Here is a 17,644-nt window from a genome sequence, read left to right as displayed (position 1 = left end):
AGGGGTTCAAATATTCTCAACCTGGTCTTCACCAACATGAGTGACTGTCGCACCACCACAGGTATAGGATCCTCACTGCTTAAATCTGATCACAAGTCAGTCGTATTTGAAGTAGCTATAAAACCTGAATCCCTCTTAGGTGAAATCAGGCCAAAAAATGTCATCAAAGCTAATTATCCCCTCCTAAGGGATGGAACAAATAATTTCTGAGCTCTTGTTCTCAAAGATGGCATTGACACCTTACTAAGGTGTACACAAATACCCTGTACAATCACATATACAAATTTATTGACATTGCTGTACCTGATAGGATCAAAACAATATCCCCAAGAAAAAAACAGGCCTCCATGGTAGACATCTAGCATTAATAAGTTATACTACAAGAGGAACAAGGTGCTGTCTATGAAAAAAAAGAGAGACAGTTGATAGAACAACAGGTCTTACTTTAGCATGCATTTTTCTGAAGGTTATGAAGTCTGAAACTCAGTGTGTCATTATTTAGTGACTTAATTCCTAAATGATTTGCCAGAAAACCACAAATTTTATGAGGAACAAACCAAAAATAAGAAGCAAAAATCTATTAATTCTTAGAAAATCTGGACAGTTGGGAGATTTATTTCAGCTGGGGCTGTCTTTAAGTTTGCCGCCCTTCCCCCTCACAAAATCATGGTCGAATGGAGCCTCCCCCTGCAGCCATTCCAAATGATCCATTACTTGGCTATTTCAATCCATTTACCATAAACACTAATGTGTATACTGATTTACTTCTATGATGATTTGGACTTCATTTGAAAGTTTTATTTTGCATTTTACAGCACAAACACTAAGACATCTGCTAAACAAACTTAGCATTAAAATTTTTCTGCCCCTGAAACTCACATTCATTGAAACAGCATTGAAACCCACATTCAAAGAAAATACATTTTACCAGTGGCAGATAAAGATTAATTCTGGGCTGTTTTCAAATCATAGGCCCCTTGCATATGAAACATACATGTGCTCTTTGATACACCTTCCTATTGTTTTGAACATTTTTCCAGTAAACTATGAAACAAAACGCATGCACCAATAATGACAAAACTGCCCAATTCAAAACATCTTTCCAGTAAACAATGAAACAAAACGCATGCACCAATAATGACAAAACTGCCCAATTCAGAACATCTTTCCAGTAAACAATGAAACAAAATGCATGCACCCATAATGACAAAACTTCCCAGTTCAGAACATTTCCATCATAAAAGTCTACTCAAACTTCTACAGTCCACCATTATCAGTAAATATGCACAATTCTACAGTCCACCATTATCAGTAAATATGCACAATTCTACAGTCCACCATTATCAGTAAATATGCACAATCTCTGAAGAAGTAAAAAAGCCATCTAAATAATTCCACATTAAATACATCTGTAACTAATGAAGAGGTTGCTGCTAGCAAACACCTTTATATTTCTTGGTTTCATCGAAAAATAAAGTGTCTGATGCCCCTGAGGAATAAATTGCCTATATTACATTAAAAATGATAAGCTAGTAATATTGCAATAGGAAATGGATGGCAGACTGATAACAGGCTCATAGTTAGTATCTTAACTTTTTCAGTATGGCAGCATTCACCCCTTGTGGGAGTAGAACCAACAACCTTCTGCATCAAAGGCAAGTACACGACCTATTGTGCTATTAATAATGTAAGCTGACTTAGCATAAGCAGCACTAAACTTCTCTTCCACTGCATCTCTCAGCTCCTTGTAAAATCTATTCAATATTCAACTGCATCTCAACTTCACAGCACAAGAAATCTGGAAAAAGCCAAATTTATTGGGGGGGGGGGTCAAAAGCCCAAAAAACCAGGGACACATTAAACATTGCTTGTATAATCTTGGAAAGTTGCCAGAATAAAATGCTGTGTTACCACCATACATTTTACTGCCAAGGTCCCTGTGCAAAAGAGTCAGAGCAACATACCACTATGCCAAATCAGATGCTTTGTGAAAGAAAAATGCTGTGTTACCACCATACATTTTACTACCAATGTCCCTGTGCAAAACAGTCAGAGCAACATACCACTATGCCAAATCACCTGCTTTGTGAAAGAGAAACACTGTGTTACCACCATACATTTTACTGCCAAGGTCCCTGTGCAAAACAGTCAGAGCAATATACCACTACGCCATATCAGCTGCTTTGTGAAAGAGTGGAAGACTGAAACTTAAATGGCTATCATTTAATGAATTCAGTTCTCACCATAGCTGTCAACCTCTTAGCACAAACACCTGGACAAACCCAGTAATGAGGGAATACAGCCCTCAAACATATTCAGTGAATTCAGTTTTTGCCACAGCTGTCAACCTTAGCACAACAATCCTGGACAAAGCCAATAATGGGGTAATACAGTCCCAAAAATAAGGACAAATTTCAAATATTCATCTTATAAACTTAGAAAATGGCTAGAATAAAAGGTTGTGTTACTATGTATTTTCTGAAGAATATGAAGTCTGAAATTCAAATGCCTGTCAATGTTACTTCTGATGGAACAAAAACAATTTTCAGCAGAGGCACATGGAGAAATACTGCAGACACATGTCTTTGTAAAATGGCAGGACACCAGAGCAAATCCACACAAACACAGGGATGAGATGCAGACTCCACACAGAAGGCACCCCAGCCAAGAATCAAACCAGAAAACCTAGAGCTGTGAGGCAACAATGCTACCACTGCACCATCAAATATGCAAGGAGTTAAACATTCAGAAACCTGAAGTCTGAAATTCAAATTCCTGTCAATTTTATTTAACATTTGTTAATCAGGACAGTCAAACTTGGAACAAAAAAACAATTTTCAGCAGAGGCCCAGGAAGAAATAATGCAGACATGTCTTTGTAACATGGGAGGACACAAAAGCAAACACACACAAACACAGGGAGAAGATGCAGACCCCACACAGAAGGCACCCCAGCCAAGAATCAAACTTGAGAACCTGCAGCTGTGAGGCAACAATACTACCACTGCACCATTAAATATTAAGCACTGCAACATTTAGTAACCACAGATATTATGAGGAACAGATCAGATCAAATATGAAGCAAAAATCTGCAATTTTTTTACAAATGGTGGTGGGTAGGGAATTCAGGTCCTTAATACCTGCATACAAGGTACAGGGTTCAAGCCTGAGGTATTCCCTACCACACCACCATGAGTTTGTTCTAGCCACCAGTATATAGCAACTGGGGTACACACACACACACACACACACACACACACACACACACACACACACACACCCTCTTACCTGGAGTGATGTGGATCCCTTCGTGCCATAAATACATCCACAGCTATCCGATAGCTGTTAGTGCACTACAAACCCTGCCCGCACATTACGTCATTTGGAGCACATCCACCATGTGAGATTATGTCCTTTGGAGCGCATACACCACGTGAGATTCCCCTGCTGAGACTCCAGCCTGCCTACCGATGTTGCAGTCTGGGTCTGATCTGTTTTCAGTGACAGTCTATGCAGTAATAACTGCATAGACTTCTGGGAACTCTGCTCTTCCATGTTTCCCAGTCCGGGCTGCTGCTGAGACAGTCTGCGCATGCTCCAGACTGTCTCAGCAGCAATCCGGACTAGTGCGCATGCGCGAAGCCCGCAAAATTTTTAATTTTTGTTTTATCCTTTATTTGCTTTTATTTTCTTCAATTTTATAGCTGGGGGGGGGGGGCTGCAGTCTGGCAGTCCAATAGCACGGGCCGCCCCTGATTCTGACACCCAGTGAATCAATTTTTTTTTTCAGATACCACCAGTAAGTGGGACAGAATTCACTTGTTTAGAATAACATTGGTGAAACACAGTACAGCAGTCAAAGGTCCTTAGTAAGTCCTGGTAGTATTAATAACATAGTTGCATTTTGAGATACTCAACCCAGACTGTGCTTTAAACATTCTTGGAGAATTAATAGGACAGAAAAGTATCAATGTTTACAAGCCTCTTGAATGTTACCAAATGTAAAAAATAGCATAATTGTGACAGCCATGCTACCAGTGAGAAAGGAATTAATTAGCTGATAAAGAGAAAGTGAAATCATGAGCCAAATCTGGTATGAAAAGCTCAGTTCTTGGTTGTGGATGAAATCAGAATCAAGTAATGGACAAATGGGGCCTTAGGCAGGGTAATGGACTAAGGCCCCCTCCCTCTAGCCACTCCAGTGTCCCAGTTACTTGGCTGCTCTCTCTCCCCAGTTGCCATAAACAGTATTCAAACCTATCACTGTGCATACTATTTTCTTCCTTACTTTTACAACAATCACAGAGATTTGCTTTAAAAGCTTTATTTCAAATTGTACAGCAGAAACACTGATGGCCTTTTGATAAAGAAGACAAAACACTCTCACATTGAAAACAGACATAGCATGAGCAACAGTAAACTTCTCTTCCCATGAAACTCACATTCATTGAAAATACATCTGGGCAATGGTGAATTATGTGTAGACATCTGACAAACCAAGCAATTATAGCTACACCACTGAATACATCCTTCTCTGATGTCTGTGTCAAAAATTAATAATAATAATAATAATAATAATAATAATAATAATAATCGAGTCACAAATTTCAAATTTCTTTCACATAAGCACACAGTAGCCAAAGTTTTCCAGCTTAATTCACACACACACACACACACACACACACACACACACACACACACACACACACACACACACACACACACACACACACACACACACACACACACACACACACACACACACACACACACACACACACACACACACTAAAAGAGATGTGCAGAAATTCATGCTAAAATATCATACAGTGAAGTGCTAATTAGCATCTATATGAATTGTGCAAGAATTTAAAAGACAAATGTGTAATACATTTGCTAACAGTGTGGGACAGGCCATTGGACACAAGTGTCCCTTTTCAGGAGCAGCCCAGGAGTACTGGTTGGTGAAGGAACTTGGCAGAGTCCCATAGAAGACAAACGAAGACTGAAGGAAACAAACCATGCACTACTGTAAGCATCTCTTTAGCAGCTCACAGCCTTACTCATCTACACTAAGTGTTAGACAAACTGTTGTAATCCAAACACTCTGCATTTCACAACAGTGTTCCTGTAAATAGCAAGCTAAAAATGTATTCATAGTTAAAATCTTAATATTAAACTCAAGCATACACCTCTTAACCATACCAAATTACTCAGTATTTCCTGGTTTTGAGGGCAAAATAATGGGGTTCCATGAATTCATGAGTGGCCCCTTCAAATCCTGATTTTTTTAAAATAATGTTTCTATTGCTGCTGACGTCATCATGCATTGCCAGTATATCCTGAAACATCATTGTGCAGGGGGGCATGTGCGATGACATCAGTGTTGTGAGGTAGTGCTTAACTGTGTTTGAGACAAGGAGAGCTTAAAAAAGTTAATAAAACAATATTACCTATTGCAGCACAGCACAAGTTAAAATAATAAAATATCGATCAAGCAATAAATTGCATAGCAAAACTTTTTAAAGAGCTAGGCGCTTTCATTTCAATCCAATCTCTCTATATGGAAGTTCTTCCATATAGAGAGTTTGGAATGAAAGCACTTAACTCTTTTTATTACAGTTTTGCTGTGGAATTTACTGGCCAACCAATATTTTATTATGTTAATTCATGCTGTACTGCAACGGGTAACAGTTGAGTTTATTTTTGTATTTGGTTCTTGGTTTGTTAAAAAAAAAAAAAAAGTTGTTATTATGGGCATGGCTGCAGCCCAGTCACAGCTTGCAGTGGATGTCAGTGCCATGCAAGTACGTTGGATCACCCTATAAAACAAATTAAATGCCATGCCAGTGTGGTGCTTGTCAACATAAACTCCAAAATGTTAACTGTGAACTTCTAGATTCGAACAGGAGACTATGCAAAGCTAACTAAAAAGTAAAATAAAATAAAAATAATCCACTACAGCTCTAACCTCTGCCATTTTACTAGCTGGTGTCCTAGTGTCAGGTGTCACATCAGTTTTACTTCAAAGGTATCCTTTAAGTAAAGCTGTCCTACCCTGGCCAGTATAAGGCTTGGTGCTTGATCCTGGTAGTTCCAGAAATTACTGCTTTCACAAGTTCCTAGTTTAACAGAAGCCAGTTATCTGAGTTTATTTGAAAACATATTATGATCTGTACTACTGTCTCTTTCAATTAATGGGTATCTGCACAGCTCCAGAAGTTACTGGCTTTCTGTTTCTTGGTTACTGTATGCTCTGCTGGGATCCAATCTGCTTTACAATTGTCTGAAGTGCACTACCTCTCACCAATACTTACTGTGCTGGACAGTCCAGCTTAACTTTAAGTATCAAGTGCCAACCCCAACCAAAGAGGACACCAAAACCAACAGACTCTTAACACTGGAAGTTAGGGTAGTTGGTTTCCACAAAGGCGTGAACTGAAGTAGTTAAAATTTCAGACAGACGAGACACTCAATGATACGTTTTGGCATTTTTTTTTCTTTTTGCTTTCATACTTAAAATAGACAGACATAATGCAGTTAACTGCACTCTCGATTACTGGTGTCCTAAAAATGAAGGAGAAACAAGTTTTGTATGTCAAAGTTCTACACATGTACCTGCTGTTGGGTCCACTACTATCATTAACATAACAGTTATTTATTATTTCTTTGTCTGTGATTTTTTGCTGAGTACCCTGTGGAAGGCCGTGGTCTGTCTGTTATTTCGAGCCGGTAGTATTTTAAACCAATTAACTAGAGCTGTCAATGAAGCAAGATGTGCTGGCAGTTACTAACAAGAGTGAGCTGTGAGTGGCAGGTGTCTTCTGTCTGTGCACAGACCTCCTGAAAGATGCAGGCATGGATGGTTGAGGAGCGTTAAGTGCTGCCTGCAGCATGTTTTATTTAGTGTGTCTTCAGGAAAAAAAATGCATGTGTTATGTGTGTGTGTGTGTGTGTGTGTGTGTGTGTGTGTGTGTGTGTGTGTGTATATATATATATATATATATATATATATATATATATATATCAAAGGAGAAATGGTGTTATGGCGAAGCAAAACAATTTTAGACTGAAGTGAAAGGTGTGTGTCACTAACAACAAACAGTAATGAGGAGGGTTTGCGAACAGATAATCCACGGCTTGGTGGCTAAATTATTAGTGATGTAAATGCATTACATTTTATTAGCAGTGTGCACTGGTTTTATGCAGTAAAGTTTTTTTTTCTGGGACTTTATTTAAATTGAGTACATCTTCTATTTAATTCTGCATTTCTGTACACCATTGACTGAGCTGCACAAATCCCACAAGCAAATGCTGGTAGGAGCTTGGAGGGCGTACTGCTCTGTGTGGTCTTACTGGGAAGGTTTACTATGAGACCCAGCCCCTTGGATGTTTATAATAAACTAAGTCAGAAAAACTAGTACACAACTATCGGCCAAAGTATACATGTTCTATGAATAAATATAATTTAAATCCCTGGACCATTGAGTATTACAACATGTAGAAAAACAGTTATAGTTATAAAGCTGACAAAGCATAAACAGTGTGGTGTAGCTATCTGACAGGCTTCTCTAGGCTTTCTAAAAGATCGGAGCAGGCAATGCATTTAAGAGTAGTGTCAGGTGCAAGTCATGTCTTGTCAGTTTCTATATTCCACACCCTATTGCAACAGACACTTTATTTGTAGATGAAACAATGAAATATTAAGTTGTTTGCTAGTCTAGCAGCAACCTCTTCATTAGTTACAGATCTCTTTAATGTGGAATTATTTAGATAACTTTTACTTCTGTAGAGATTGTGCATATTTACTGATACTGGTGGATTGTAGAAGTCTGAGTACACTTTTATCATGGAAATGTTCTGAACTGGGCAGTTTTGTCATTAATGGTTCAAGCACTTTGTTTCATTACTTACTGGAAAAATATGCATAACAATAAATTGTAAATGCACTCTAACAATTGTGCTGTATTATACAAGGAATATAATTTAATACAATCAGGAAGGTGTATCAAAGAACACATGTATGTTTCGTATGCAAAGGGCTTATGATTTAAAAACAGCCTAAAGGTAATCTTCATCTGGCACTGGCCAGATGCATTTTTTTGAATGTGGGTTTCAATGCTGTTTCAGTGACTGTGAGTTTCAAGGAAAAAGAAGTTTTAATTCTGAGTCTATTTTCATTCTGAGTCTGTATTGCTTTGTTTAGCATATGTCTATTAGTGTTTGTGCTATAAAATGTAAAATAAAAGTTTTAAATGTAATCCAAATAATCACTGTAGAAGTAAAGTAGTATGCACATTACAGTGTTTATGGTAAATGGGTCAAAATAGCCAAGTAATGGGACATCGGAATGACTCTGGGGCCATATTTTGGTTGTCTGTTCTTGAGTTTGCATTTAAAACGTGGTATCCCACAATTACATTGGAGTGGATGGGGTTACATAATTATGTATGCAAATTGTATGTTAATCAGCATACAGATTTGTACCTATTTTTCATGGGCCTTTGTCCAGATTTTTGATGTTTCCAGGTTGAGAGGTATGACCTCAAGACTTCAGGCTGTTAAATGTATTCTCAGCTAAATAATAAACACATTGTCAACATTCAACAGAACAAGGAAACCACGGATCACATTCAAAGAACATGGGTCGTACAATGATTCTCCTGTTTACTACAATTAATTTCCTTCCTTAACACCATAACTACTTTGGTTCATGGGTAGTTACTAAGTTTGCAGTCCATGGGACTATTGAGAAGCCTAGCCCAAATTTCCAGTTTCCCCAAAGCATTACCTGGCCATGTGACTTGCTCAAGAAAAGGGCAGGGCATAAATATGAGGAAAAATCAGAGATGTTCTGCAAAATTAGAGACAGATAAGAACAGACTACTCTAAATCATTTAAAAAGTTAACAGAACTACAGGTTTTGAATCAGGATGTATTTTGTAAACCACATAACTATGAAATTCTATGACTTGACATTGTAGTAAATCACTAATGATTAAAAGAAAAAGTTAAAGGAAGCCAGCCTGGCAGTTGGTGTGAAGCATTAAGACTCTTGGCTCCTGTAGCTAAGATACAGAGTTTGAATTTGTGTGACCTTAACTATATAAGTGGTACTAACTGGCACAAAACACACACACACACACACACACACACACACACACACACACACACACACACACACACACACACACACACACACACACACACACACGTAAGCACGCACGCATATACCTAGTGAGTGCTTATTCATTCTTCTGCAACACTAACCTGACTTGAGCTACTTTCTCTTATGTGTGCAAGCAAACTGTAACATGAATCTGGTCTCAAAAAAAATGTGGGGCAGGGTCATCTCTGGATTTTCAAATATTGCATAACCAGCATGCCAAGCAGGAAAGGGCAAATCCTTCACTCCAATAGTCTGCTCAGCATGCGTGCATGCAAATGAGATCTTCTTGATAGGTGTGTGTGCTTCAGATTCATTTGCGTGCACACACATGGAACCAGAAACTTTTTTAAAGCAAAACAGACTTTTTTAAAACTAAACTTGGGGTGGGTTTGTCAAAATAAGGTCTTCACCTCACAGACACAAGGTACAGGGTTTATTTCTCACTTTAGGTTACTGGCTGGGCTTAAACTATCCCTTCAGGGCAGTTAGTCTAGTAAGAGCCTATGAACCTACATGACCAGTTCCCCAGACAGTCCTAGCCCCTAGGCTGCTGCCTAAGTCAACTGGTGCTAGAACTCGCTCTCTATGGAATCCATCTGAGTCAGTAATATGAGAGGAAAGAAGGTGTATTTCTTGAGGGAAAAAGTGGAGAACCTCTTGATGTAAAATGTGTGGGAGTTAAGGTCACAGATACGAAAATAAGGGGAATACATGAGATAATTTTGTATTCAAAATGCAATACAAGAAAAATTCTTACAAAACAGCAGCTAGTGATGGATCAAATATTCAGTCTAAATTAGTTCTGAGTTTTCAGAACACATAAATTATGTTTTTTGGGTCTATATCATGAAATCGAATGTTGTGAATGCCGAATACTGGAAGGCTGAACTTGGTAGTTCGAAAGTTGAGAATGTCAAAGCAGCGGAAACCTGAATTCTTTCCCAGGAAAAGAATTCAGTTGCTCATTTCTGCGGCTTCGGCATTTTCGGACCGGGTCAAGGTAAGTGTATGAATGGGTAGTGACGGACTTTAGGGTTAGGGCGCGGGTCAGGTAAGTGTGCGATAGTGACGGACTTTAGGGTTAGGGTGCGGGTCAGGTAAGTGTGTTGTAGTGACGGACTTTAGGGTTAGGGTGCGGGTCAGGTAAGTGTGCGGTAGTGACGGACTTTAGGGTTAGGGCGCGGGTCAAGTAAGTGTGCAGTAGTGATGGACTTTAGGGTTAGGGCTGGGTTAAGGATAGTGCATAGATAGTGGTGTATGTTAAGCTTAGTGTAGGTTTTGAAGGTGTTTGGTGTGATTGTGTTATGTGTGTGTTTTTCGGAACAGCAAATTTTTTCCCTGGGAAAAAATTTGCTGTTTTGAAGTGTTGATGTTATCCGAATTCGATCTTCCAAGTTCGAACTTATGGTGTTGACATTTTGGAAGTTCTAGTTCATGCTATAGACCCGTTTTTTTCTGCTAGTTAAATGGTTAACGAACTCTGGGAATTGCTTAGGGCTATTTTGACATTTGACTTAGTTGCTCATAATTCAATTGCCTTTATTTCCTTTCTTCCATGATGTGAGAATGAACCATTCAGTTTGAGTGTTTTCTTTTCCACTCAGTATTTCTGAGTGTTAACATGAGCACAAGTTCACTACTCACACATTTGTAGTCATTATCTCTAATCCTACTCAGTCTCATACTAGACTGAAGTTGAAAGGGCTTAAGTTCATAAAAAATAAGATTCAAGCAGGCCGGAAAAAGCTGTGCAAACTTACACATTTTGCTAGAATACTGGTTGAAAAAAGCAAACCTGTCTCCTAAAGGATACCTCCAAAACACAGTCAAACAAGTATCAAGAAAATATATTAGAGGCAAACCACCACGATAAAATCCAGAGTTTTTATTTTCACACAAAATGATGAGCGCTTTCATGTGTGACAAAACACTCTTCTTCAGATCTACTATACACATTTCCTTAGCATTTTTATATAATAATGGTAAAGCAATTAACCAATTCATCATTATCAATTGTAAAACAGAATAAAACAATTGGCCAATTAACAGGTCAATCTAAATGATTAGTCAGTCAACAGACCAAAACTGATGAATGGGTACTAGTATTCTCAAGCATAACAGCATATATATTAGAAGATGTATCTAAAAAATCTAAAAACCATTTGCACAATGCATTTGGTAACTGTTTTTGAAAAAATATATATATACAGAAATATATATATATGTGTATATATATATATATATATATATATATATATATATATATATATATGAACAAAATACAAAAAACTAATACAATACTAATATAAACATATAAATGAGAGTGCAAGAATAAAAATATACTAAAATAAAAATGTACATGAGTAGATAAATAGAAATATATACTCAAACATATACATAACAATATAGCTTATATAGAACAAATAATGATAATGAGTTTTGTGCCTTACCTCATGATGTTTAGTCTGCTGAGATTTCCTTGAAGCTATATTGTTATGTATATGTTTGAATATATATTTCTATTTATCTAGTCATGTACATTTTTATTTTAGTATATTTTTATTCTTGCACTCTCATTTATATGTTTATATTAGTATTGTATTAGTTTTTTGTATTTTGTTCATATGTATATATACACATATATATATATATTTCTGTATATATATTTTTTTTTCAAAAACAGTTACCAAATGCATTGTGCAAATGGTTTTTAGATTTTTTAGATACATCTTCTAATATATATGCTGTTATGCTTGAGAATACTAGTACACATTCATCAGTTTTGGTCTGTTGACTGACTAATCATTTAGATTGACCTGTTAATTGGCCAATTGTTTTATTCTGTTTTACAATTGATAATGATGAATTGGTTAATTGCTTTACCATTATAATATAAAAATGCTAAGGAAATGTGTATAGTAGATCTGAAGAAGCTTGTTTTGTCACACGCGAAAGCGCTCATCATTTTGTGTGAAAATAAAAACTCTGGATTTTATCGTGGTGGTTTGCCTCTAATATATTTTCTTGACATTTTGCTAGAATGTAGTCTTTTAGCAGACCATGACATAACATGAGAAAAATAATACTGGAAACTTTGAATAGAGCTGTATAAACACATCTATTAAGAAAGTGCATAATCATTCAGTCCAATTTTATAGATTTGAAGCCAGGAGTAAGTTCAGCAATCAGAGCAAGTCCAAGAATACAGCAAAGTTTTCTCTGACAGTTATAACTTCTTAACATTCACCTAAGTCAAACACTACTTAATATAATCAAACTTTTATGACTACATCTAATGTACTAAGAGTATTAGAAACATAAACAAGCAAGTCCAGCTTAGAAACATAGCTGTAGTCACACAGACCACTATCACCTTAGCAGCCACTACAATAAGAACCTCAGAAGCAATCAAGTCATTGTAGTTTATATCTGCTATCTGTTGAAACAGTCTGGAAACACCTCTGCATGTAGATCATCATGACACTAATTTTTTTACTCCAAATATTTGTCCAGTTCGATTTCTTGCTTGGGCACCTTCACTGCAGAATTTGCATGTACTCCCTGTGTCTGTGTGAGTTTTTGCTGAGTACTTTAGTAGTGGCCTCCCATATCCCAGGACTATGCCATAACAGAACTGACAACCCTCCAAATTGCCCGTAAGTGTGCAGGCTAAATACCTCTCAAACGTCCAGATTTCTGAAGACTGTCCAGATTTTTGCCACATATTTTTATCTGTTCCTCATAAAATCTGTGGTTTTCCGGATTTTTGTGGCAAATCTGTGAGGCCTGAATTCAATAAATAATGACAGACATTTGAGTATCAAATTTCATATTCTTAAGAAAATGTGTGGTAACACAAGACATATTATTCTAGCAACTTTCTAAATTTTCAAAAGCAATATTTAAAATTTCTCCCTATTTTTGGGGCTATGCCCCCCATTATTTTGGCTTAGTCCAGACTTCTTTGTGCTAAGAGGCTGAGAGCTATAGTAGCCTATATATGTATATATATATATATATATATATATATATATATATATTTTTATATATATATATATATATTATATATATATATATATATATATATATATATATATATATATGTATATATTTATATATATATATATATATATATATATATATATATATATATGTGTGTGTGTGTGTGTGTGTGTATGTTCAGGGTTCCTATCAGAAGACCGAAGACGGATTTTGTCGAATGCGTCTTGGTCAAACTTCAAATGTCGAAAATGCAAAATGACGAATCGGCATATAAGCAAATTCTTTCCCTGGGAAAGACGTTGCTTGGCCGCGTCCATCACTTTGCCGTTTTCGGCACTGTAATGTGATATCAGAGTTGGTATATTTAAGTGGGGGGTGTGGGGGCACAGCTCCCCACACCGGGGAGTGTGGGGGGCAAAGCCCCCCACTTTATGTAATGTTTGAATGTTTTTTTTTTTTTTTTTTGGGAACAGCAATTTATTTTCCTTTTGAAAGAAATCGCTGTTCTGGTAGTTCGATGTGTTGTGAATTTGAACTTTTGAGTTCGATATAACAACGTTCGATCATTTGATCATTCGTTGTTATAACATAGACCCCATGTTCACTATCAAAATTCTTGAAATCTCTTGTTCAAGTAATGACCTGCTCAAACCGAATGAATGGAAATTACACCAGCATTTCCTCACACCTACGAACGCAGTAATGTTGATAATGCCGAAATCGACATTATCAACATTACCCAACTTACCTTGATGTCCAGAGATGTCCTACACACATTTTGCAGGGTGGCAAGCCCCCCTGCACCCCCACATCCCCCACACCCCCTGCTAAACATCTGTTCAAACTGCAAGATCTCACTACAGTGAGGAAAAGGGTAATTTTCCCGATCCTCACTATAGTGCAATCCAGTTGTAAACAGTGACTCTCAAAACCATGAATGCAAGCTGCGTCATGACATTCCGGTGATGCAAATTCAACTCGGGATGTTAAACTTTAAACCTAACCATATGACTGATGATAAGGTAAGTTTCACACATTTGACAGTAAATCTCCCTCTCTCTCTCTCTCTCTCTCTATATATATATATATATATATATATATATACATACATACAGATATACAGAGTGTATCTGTGTGTGTGTGTGTGTGTGTGTGTGTGTGTGTGTGTGTGTGTGTGTGTGTGTGTGTGTGTGTGTGTGTGTGTGTGTGTGTGTGTGTGAATACTTTGTAACTGACCTGCATCCCACATAGATTCGTTCTGTGCCTTACACTCACTGAGTGCCAGGATAGACTCTGGTTCACATGCACCCTTGAACTGGATAAAACAGGTGTCACAAGAAGGAATTAAATTAATGTTTTTGAGTTTTAATATAATGGTCCCTACTTTCTCGTTTTTTTTTTCTTGGTTGGCTCCAGTATTCGTTTAATTGAACATAATCTGAGTTTTAAACAAGTTAGATAAAGACAAAGAATAAACATTGCACTTCTTTTTGTAAATCCTACGTGGGAGGTTAATTACTTGTGAACTGTGACATCTAGATCTAAAAAGTTGTTATACATATTCAAACACTAGCATTTTATTCCAGATAACAGCAACTTTTTTTTTCATTTGTAACCAGTGAAAGCCACTCCTGTAATCTTTTACAAATAAAATATTTTACAAATTATACAAACGTAGTACCCTTCAGACAATGTTATGACTCAAGTTTGAGTAACAGTACAGTTTCCTGACATTGAAGTATGAAGAACCATACTTTAGGTATGGAGGTACTACACAGTTAATTTTCAAAAAATTGGTTGATGGTTTATCATATGCTGCGCAAAAACTAACTTATAGTCTCAAAAACAGTGTTTTTATTGACAAAATACATAAATATTTGGAGAGATGTAAGCATACTCAGAATAATTCAGAATATTCAGGATAAACTTCTATCAGCTCCACCCTGTCAACACAAGTAGATGCCCACCATCACAAAATGCAGAGATTCTGTTCAGATTTCTGAAGAATGCATCTGCAAAAGTCTCACCTGTACCTTCAGAATGCATAATCATAGCAAAACGAAAATCTTAGGTAATACATTGCACAAGCCTCACATTAACCCCAGTATATCACATATACACAGCCACAATACCATGTCAATGTGGAGAGTCTGTAACAATGAAATACCTTGGATTAAAAATAAACCAAGTCAGACTGAAACGCACAGAAGTCAGATACTGTTGTTTTGTAAGTATTATTCCTGTATTGCATTTTAAATAAAAAATTAGTTCATGTATTCCCCTTATTTTCGTATCTGTGACCTTAGGCAATCTGAAAAAACATCTAAGTTCATTGGTAACTTTTGGGAACAAAAACATTTGTGACCAAGTCATATCTTCCTGGTGCTTAAATTACGTAATCCCAACAAGGTACATCTTCCCTCATGCATATTCAACAAGATATTAGGGGTTTATTCTGCATCACAGCAAGTATGTGAAAAGTGCAGTTGATTAGCAAAATCCTTCCAGTGACTGATGCAGCACATGCATATGAAGGACAAAGAAATGGGGTTTTGGAGAAATTTTGGCATTCGGTCAGCAGTAAAGAATATGGTATCACAGAGAGAGAGAGGAGTATTTGCATGTCATCCTGGAATAAAACGCGAACCAGGTCCACGATGGTTTAAAGCTTTTTTTCTGGGATATAAACACATGACATTTTCCATCCATTGTCCATCCCCATAATGTCTTCTTTAGATAATTTTAAAGTAAAGCAAAAGGTGAAGAAAAAAATGACAGTTCAAACGCTCAGAGGTGATAATGGCTTTGCTAACTACCTAAAGTATCAACAATAACTACAGTGATTTAGAAGGTTTCATTTTCTTGGAAAGGGTCCAATCTCTGATGTACCTGTGCCTAGCATGTACAAATGACTGATACTTAGCACCAGATCAAGAATGTGTTCTTAGCATTGGCAAGCCGGTAAAGTTAGCCTTCACTGTGCATGCACAAAAGCTTGCATGTGCAGCTCGGAGGTACTGCGAGCTTCCAAAGTCATAGAGGTTTGCATTTTAGCTCCCATCAACTAGGGGAGATGGTGGAAAGTATGCGGCCCAAGATCATCCTTTTTCTGTAGGAGGCAGTAGTCTGCTGCATGCATACCCACTGGGATAACACACAGGAGCACAACACTTGCAGATCATGGTTAGCAGCAGTGGCTGATACCTGCAATGGAACATATGAATGCATTACAAATCCATTGATCGCCAAGATGCAAAATGCATCTCTCACACCCCCTACCCACAGACATCTTCCCTGAAGGAATACACCAGCAGAATGTGTGGCATCCACAAGCAATCTCCTCTAGTATCAGGGGGTCCCACCCAATTACAGAATCTGCCAGGCAACAATGAGGACGGAGAAGAAAGAAATGGGATTTTTGAGGTGAGCTTTATTCTGGAGATAAGGAGAACTAAGTGACCCCCCCCAAAAATGTAGTTACTTTGACAGGGTTGGTAGATGACTTATGAAGTACTTCCTTCACAGTCTTCCTCCTTCCTTAAACAGGAAAAAGAAAAGTTGTGGAATGAGGCAAACAATTACTTTTCCTCTCAATGTCATGTGTGAACATCTCTGGATAACCCAAGCTTTGAAGTACACAAATTCTGGAAACAGGTCACTTGTGTTTCGCAAGACTTTTAAAGCCACCTAACATCTCTACATTGCATGTGACCCCTGTATTCAACCCATGTGAATCCTTTTTGACTGCAGTTGCATGTTTAGGCAATAGGTAACTTCAATGGAAATGCCAAATGCTCTTTGAATAATTTCTCTCTGTTCCTTTTCTAACTAATGCTATTCTAACTGATGCTATTTTAGAAAAAACTGAATCAAATAAATGTAAACCTTTTCAAATTCAGCAGTAGCAAAATAGGCCATACTTACCTCACCAAAACAATGATACTAGGCAGGCTACTTTTCATAGCTTTTTATAGCTCAAGCATTTTCTCAATTTACCTAACTACATACTACTGGAGTCTTCATTCATGAAACTGTTACACAGTAAGAGATTACATCAACAGGGCAAACAACCCACCATCTCCAGGGCTACAAGGTGAATGATGCTGTCTAGCAGTGACAGAAAAGTGGTGGGGCTGAGGCAGGATATAACGCAGTTTACTATGGGGATCAGTCCTCATGGAAAAAGGCACAATTTACCATTCAGAAAGAAATAGTATGACATTGCATATTCTCCATACAGTTATGAGTTACAGTTAGGGTATGGAGGATGCATAATTAGAACATGGTGGCCTTGTGCTGGCATGGACATGCACCAGCTGTTGTGATTCGGCAGAAGAACTCTAAAGGAAGTTTATAGTCCAGTAAGATCTCATGTGAAAGTACTGTACTGTTTGTACAAGGAAGAGTACCCCATATTAATGTGCCAGAAGCTTACATTTGATAGTCTTATAAAATAAAAGAAGTGAAAAAAAGT

General features: G+C 37.4%; 1 protein-coding gene across 1 annotated transcript in view; it reads right to left on the bottom strand.

The window, feature by feature from the left end:
* Nucleotides 1–17,644, bottom strand: part of RAVER2 (ribonucleoprotein, PTB binding 2) — a 2,410,893-nt gene that overhangs the window by 392,733 nt on the left and 2,000,516 nt on the right. The gene's annotated exons all lie outside the window — the stretch shown is intronic.

This window comes from Protopterus annectens, chromosome 10.part0 (assembly GCF_019279795.1).
Source record: "Protopterus annectens isolate FY-2018-M chromosome 10.part0, PAN1.0, whole genome shotgun sequence".
NCBI lineage: Eukaryota > Metazoa > Chordata > Ceratodontiformes > Protopteridae > Protopterus > Protopterus annectens.
This window is presented reverse-complemented; position numbering and strand designations above follow the sequence as displayed.